The sequence below is a fragment of the Lipotes vexillifer genome, unplaced genomic scaffold (assembly GCF_000442215.2).
Source record: "Lipotes vexillifer unplaced genomic scaffold, Lipotes_vexillifer_v1.1 scaffold839, whole genome shotgun sequence".
NCBI classification, from domain to species: Eukaryota; Metazoa; Chordata; class Mammalia; order Artiodactyla; family Lipotidae; genus Lipotes; species Lipotes vexillifer.
In genome coordinates this window covers 248,199-255,559 of record NW_006795797.1, presented here as the reverse complement: position 1 = coordinate 255,559, position 7,361 = coordinate 248,199, and positions in this window count along the sequence as shown.

The window sequence follows — 7,361 nt, the reverse complement described above, 5'->3', positions numbered from 1 at the left end:
TGCAGGCTCAATGGCCATGGCTCACGGGCCCAGCCACTCCGCGGCATGTGGGATCTTCCCAGACCGGGGCACGAACCCGTGTCCCCTGCATCGGTAGGTGGACTCTCAACCACTGCGCCACCAGGGAAGCCCTAGGTATAAACATTTTGCGTCTTCAATTAGACCATCAGGTCTTTGAAGGCAGAGACAGTTGTTTACATTCTTTTATCCCCCGTTTTCATTGCTTGACATATAACATGGTACCAGGTGTGTGAAGGGCAGCAGCCTTTAGAAAAGGAAAACTCCCCATGGGTGATGTTCTCAGAATAACTGGAATCCACAAAAAAGTTATAGCCTTGTGGAATTTGGCAGACAGTTATCAGGGTCAAAAATCCCTCCTGACCGACAGAAAACTAGATAAGAACAAGACTTGAGTTTCTCTAGACACCAGTCAAGTGAGGAGTCTCAGACCCTGGCAGAGTTCAGTCATCCAGTGATTTTTATCAGCATTTTTGAGGAACTATTAAAGAGTAATTTCCATTTTTCTCTTTAAATAAATGCTTTATCTATTTAGAAAGATGCTGTAGTCAAAGTACAAAGAAGCCCATTAGGATATCCATATATAGCTATTATAAGCAAGAACACAGCCTGGGGTAGCAAGTAGTTTTTCTGTAAAGAGGCATATTTTCTATTTTCAAACTCCCTTGTTGCATTCCTCAGCTATATTACTGAGATGCAAACTTTTCAAATTTCCTTGCCTTCTCTTGTTGGAAGATTTTGTGCCTCTCACTTGGTTTCAGGCAGTTCTTTCTCTTAAAGTGGAAACCAAAAAATGTTTTTGAGGTCTTGGTAAACACAGAGCAGTCATTTTAAGAGTCACAGATAATGAATTCCAGGGTTTTCCCAGAAAGAGACATGGAAAAGAACAAGAACAGACTTGAATTATCAACATTTTTGATGCTAGCTGCTGTAGGGTCAGTTAGGATATCTTAGTAGGAAGTTTTCATTATTCCCCAAGACCACAAACTAAAAAATAACGAAAATTTGTCTTCTGCTAATTATATTCTGAGTAACTTTCTCATTATTAACATATATTAACTCATTTAATCTTTTTGATAATGGATAAGGAGGGCCTATTTATTACTCTGATTTTACAGATGAGCTAAGTGAGACATAAATATGACGTATAACAATTTTCTAGGATCTGCTTTATACTCTCCACTTTGAATCCGGGCTGTTAACACCTGATAGGTATGCTCAGCTACTTTACTTTCCTGACCTCAATTTCCTCATCTATAAAATGCATCTCAATTTCCAAAAGGTATCTCAGTAAGCAGAAAGAAGAATGTCAGTTTCCGCCCTGAAGCTTCTTAGTGTTTTTGTATGATTTAATAGTGGAAACTGAACTGAATATGCAGATTAACTAACACAAACGTAAGTATGGATTAAGTCCTATAGCAGAGAAAGCAGCCCTGCCTCCCACATTTCCAGTGTCTATGCAAAAGTGCAAATACAGGCCCACAAACCATCTGTCAAGAGTCTACATGCTTAAAACGTATAAATCAAGCTAATGAGAATACTTTCTAGCCTCTTATCTGGACACGCGTATTTCCATAATGACCTGGAGGACCAGATCCAAAGCTAGAATTCTCTGACTTAGAGCTTTACACCAGAATGTGGACACCCAAGGAGAACCTGTACTGGACCCCTGACTCCAGCCTTGGCCACTATCTCATAACCTAGTCTACTGCTCTTTCGGTTCCTGTCTCTACCCTCTAATATGAGGGGCCTCAGATGCCCATGATAGACACCTTATCCTACAAAACCATCTTTGTTGACACTCATTCCTAGTAGAGTTGCCAGGTTTAGCAAATAAAAATATACTATGCCCAATTAAAGATGAATTTCAAATATGTAAAAACAAAATCTATTTTTAGTACAAATATGTCCTGCACAATATTTTGTTGTTTATCTGAAATTCAAATTTAACCAAGTGTTCCTGCATTTAATCTGTATTTGTCCTTACCTATAAGCATTCACCCACTGTCCAAATTTTGGGCCCACTGATGCACAGTCTGTTGTCCATTTCTACCCCTTCATTGGCATGGATCCAGATCAAAGGCATTCATGTCCTGGAATGGTCCTGGGGCTGTTTGGGCAGGTAATTCTGTAGTCCATGGTACCCAGAGTGTGATTAAGATGAGGGGCACATGCCCCTTGGGGAGGGACACAGACCAGAAGGGACTAGAAATAGACCCTCTAAAGTGCAAAGCCTAGAAAAGGTGCACTTATTTCTACAAATAGAATAAAAGATGTACAGGCAGACTGGTGGGATCTGAAAAGAAATCATGGAAGGAGGGGCATTTGAGTCTTAAAGGATGGGGAGAAATTAGGCAAGTTGAGGAAAGGGCATACAATGTGGAAGTATTTCACTTATGTTTGATTATTCTTTACTTTTTAAACACAGCAAGCCCTCTGTATGTTTTTAATTCTTATGTCTTTAATGTGTACAAATATTAGGCATAACTCACCTTCTTAAAGATCATGGAGATGACTTGCACATGAAGGAAACTTGTACATACTGAGGAGAGTTCTACATTTTCTCTCTTTTTCCCTTTGAGTATTTGTTGATTTTCAGCATGGGCCATAGAGACTGAACAGAATGTAGGGGCCTAGAAATTGCAGCTGTTTCATTAAGCGGGGGAGATGAAAATTGAGTTCAGGGCTACCAGATGGCTAGGATTTAAGAAGACAAGATGCTGGAGAAAAAGGAACAACTGAGAAGTGAACTTGAAGTTCCACATTCAATGTCTTCTTAAGGCAATGGCATACTCCCAGGTTACACCTGCTTGGGATGAGACAGCGAGAAACCAAGCAGGGAGTGACTTCTAAGAGGCTAAACATGGAAGCAGGAGGTTAGCAGTCTCACAGGGTTGGGGAGACAAAATTTGGGGTAGAGGACCTGCCAAGGGAGAGAGCCCTGATACACAGCCGGGCATTCAATTAAAATCTCAGAAGGGTTATCCTCTAGGAGAAAAAGGCAAAGCAGAAACAGACCAACATTCACAGAATCAAAGTGATCTGCTTATATTCTATCTGATGTTAATATTTTTAAAAGTTTTGCATTGCTGTATATTCAAAGATTTGTTTTATTAATATGCATTAAAAGCTTAGAAATTATAGTTTTATTCCTTAATTTGTAAATATGGTTAACTATGGAATATATTTACTGCCTCTAGTGAATGTCATTTATATAATGACTAATTTGAGAGTAGCGTGTACTCTGTAAGTCTATTTTAAATTGCACTGTTGTTTTTTGGGTTTTTTTTCTTATTAGTCATCCATTTTATACACATCAGTGTATACACGTCAATCCCAATCTCCCAGCTCATCACACCACCACCACCACCACCCTGCCTCTTTCTCCCCCTTGGTGTCCATACATTTGTTCTCTACCTCTGTGTCTCAATTTCTGCTCCACAAACTGATTCATCTGTACCATTTTTCTAGGTTCAACATATATGCATTAATATACTATATTTGTTTTACTTTTTCTGACTTACTTCACTCTGTATGACAGGCTCTAGATGCATCCACGTCTCTACAAATGACCCAATTTCATTCCTTTTTATGGCTGAGTAATATTCCATTGTATATATGTACCCCTTCTTCTTTATCCATTCATCAATCGATGGGCATTTAGGTTGCTTCCATGACCTGGCTATTATAAATAGAGCTGCAATGAGCATTGGGGGTGCATGTGTCTTTTTGAATCATGGTTTTCTCTGGGTATATGCCCAGTAGTGGGATTGCTGGATCATATGGTAATTCAATTTTTAGTTCTATAAGGAACCTCCATACTATTCTCCATAGTGGCTGTATCAATTAACATTCCCACCAAAAGTGCAAGAGGGTTCCCTTTTCCCCACACCCTCTCCATCATTTGTTGTTTGTAGATTTTCTGATGATGCCCATTCTAACTGGTGTGAGGTGATACTTCATTGTAGTTTTGATTTGCATTTCTCTAATAATTAGTGATGTTGAGCAGCTTTTCATATGTCTCTTGGCCATCTGTATGTCTTCTTTGGAGAAATGTCTCTTTAGGTCTTCTGCCCATTTTTGGACTGGGGTTTTTTTTTTTTTTTTAATTTTGAGCTGCATGAGCTGTTTATATATTTTGGAGATTAATCCCTTGTCTGATGATTCATTTGCAAATATTTTCGCCTATTCTGAGGGCTGTCTTTTCATCTTGTTTATGGTTTCCTTGACTGTGCAAAAGCTTTTAAGTTTCATTAGGTCCCATTTGTTTACTTTTGTTTTTATTTCCATTACTCTAGAAGGTGGATCTAAAAAGATCTTGCTGTGATTTATGTCAAAGAGTGTTCTTCCTATGTTTACCTCTAAGAGTTTTATAGTGTCCAGTCTTACATTTAGGTCTCAAATCCATTTTGAGTTTATTTTTGTGTATGGTGTTAGGGAGTGTTCTAATTTCATTCTTTTACATGTAGCTGTCCAGTTTTCCCAGCACCACTTATTGAAGAGACTGTCTTTTCTCCATTGTATATTCTTGCCTCCTTTGTCATAGATTAGTTGACCATAGGTGCATGGGTTTATCTCTGGGCTTTCTATCCTGTTCAATTGATCTATACCTCTGTTTTTGTGCCACTACCATATTGTCTTGATGACTGTAGCTTTGTAGTATAGTCTGAAGTCAGGGAGACAGATTCCTCCACTTGTTTTTTTCCCTCAAGACTGTTTTGGCTATTCAGGGTCTTTTGTGTCTCCATACAAATTTTAAGAATTTTTGTTCTAGTTCTCTAAAAACTGCCATTGGTAATTTGATAGGGATTGCATTGAATCTGTAGTTTGCTTTGGGTAGTATAGTCATTTTCACAATATTGATTCTTCCAATCCAAGAGCATGGCATATCTCTCCATCGGTTGGTATCATCTTTATTTCTTTCAATCAGTGTCTTATAGTTTTCTGCATACAGGTCTTTTGTCTCCCTAGGTATGTTTATTCCTAGGTATTTTATTCTTTTTGTTGCAATGATAAATGGGAGTATTTCCATAGTTTCTCTTTTCATATTTTTTTTCTTTTTTTTTTTTGGTGGTATGCGGGCCTCTCCCTGTTGTGGCCTCTCCCGTTGTGGAGCACAGGCTCCGGACGCGCAGGCTCCACAGTCACGGCTCATGGGCCCAGCCACTCCGTGGCATGTGAGATCTTCCTGGACCAGGGCACGAACCCGTGTCCCCTGCAACGGCAGGCGGACTCTCAACCACTGTGCCACCAGGGAATCCCTCTCTTTCATATTTTTCATCATTAGTGTATAGGAATGCAAGAGATTTCTGTGCATTAATTTTGTATCCTGCGACTTTACCAAATTCATTGATTAGATCTAGTAGTTTTCTAGTGACATCTTTAGGATTCTCTATGTGTAGTATCATCTCATCTGTAAATAGTGACAGTTTTACTTCTTCTTTTCCAATTTGTATTCCTTTTATTTCTTTTTCTCATGATTACTGTGGCTAGGACTTCCAAAACTATGTTGAGTAATAGTGGTGAGAATGGACATCCTTGTCTTGTTCCTGATCCTAGAGGAAGTGCTTTCAGTTTTTCACTATTGAGAATGACGTTTGCTGTGGGTTTGTCATATATGGCCTTTATTATGTTGAAGGAGGTTCCCTCTATATCCACTTTCTGGAGAGTTTTTATCATAAAAGGGTGTTGAATTTTGTCAAAAGATTTTTCTGCATCTATTGAGATGATCATATGGTTTTTCTTCTTCAATTTGTTAATATGATGTATCACATTGATTGATTTGCATATATTGAAGAATCCTTTCATCCCTGGGATAAACCCCACTTGCTCATGGTGTGTGATCCTTTTAATGTGTTGTGAGATTCTGTTTGCTAATATTTGGCTGAGGATTTTTGCATCTATATTCATCAATGCTATTGGTCTGTAATTTTCTTTTTTTGTAATATCTTTGTCTGGTTTTGCTATCAGAGTGATGGTGACCTCATAGAATGAGTTTGGGAGTGTTACTTCCTTTGCAGTTTTTTGGAAGAGTTTGAGAAGGATGGTTGTTAGCTCTTCTCTAAATGCTTGATAGAATTCACCTGTGAAGCCATCTAGTTCTGGACTTTTGTTTGTTGGAAGATTTTTAATCACAGTTTCAATTTCATTACTTGTGATTGGTCTGTTCATATTTTCTATTTCTTCCTGGTTCAGTCTTGGAATGTTATACCTTTGCAAAAATTTGTCCATTTCTTCCAGGTTGTCCATTTTATTGGCATAGAGTTGCTAGTCATAGTCTCTTACGGTGCTTTGTATTTCTGCAGTCTGTTGTAACTTCCCCTTTTTCATTTCTAATTTTACTGATTTTAGTTGTCTCCCTCTTTTTCTTGATGAATCTGGCTAATGGTTTATCAATTTTGTTTACCTTCTCAAAGAACCAGCTTTTAGTTTTGTTGATCTTTGCTATTGTTTTTGTAAGGCCAGACACTATTAAACTCTTAGAGGAAAACATAGGCAGAACACTCCCAGACATAAATCACAGAAAGATCCTTTCTGACCCACCTCCTAGAGAAATGGAAATAAAAACAAAAATAAACAAATGGGACCTAATGAAACTTCAAAGCTTTTGCACAGCAAAGGAAACCATAAACAAGATGCAAAGATAACCCTCAGAATGGGAGAAAATATTTACAAATGAAGCAACTGACAGAGGATTAGTCTCCAAAATTAACAAGCAGCTCATGAAGCTTAATATCAAAAAACCACACAACCCAATGCAAAAATGGGCAGAAGACCTAAATAGACATTTCTCCACAGAAGATACACAGATTGCCAACAAACACATGAAAGAATGCTCAACATCGTTAATCATTAGAGAAATGCAAATCAAAACTACAGTGAGATATCATCTCACACAGGTCAGAATGGCCATCATAAAAAAAATCTACAAGCAATAAATGCTGGAGAGGGTGTGGAGAAAAGGGAACCCTCTTGCACTGTTGGTGGGAATGTAAATTGATACAGCCACTATGGAGAACAGTATGGAGCTTCCTTAAAAAACTAAAAATAGAACTACTGTACGACCCAGCAATCCCACTATTGGACATATACCCTGAGAAAACCATAATTCAAAAAGAGTCATGTACCACAATGTTCATTGCAGCTCTATGTCCAATAGCTATGACATGGAAGCAAACTGTTTCTATTTCATTTATTTCTGCTCTGATCTTTATGATTTCTTTCCTTCTGCTAACTTTGGGTTTTGTTTGTTTTTCTTTCTCTAGTTCCTTTAGGTGTAAGTTTAGATTGTTTATTTGAGATTTTTCTTGTTTCTTGATGTAAGCTTGTATAGCTATAAACTT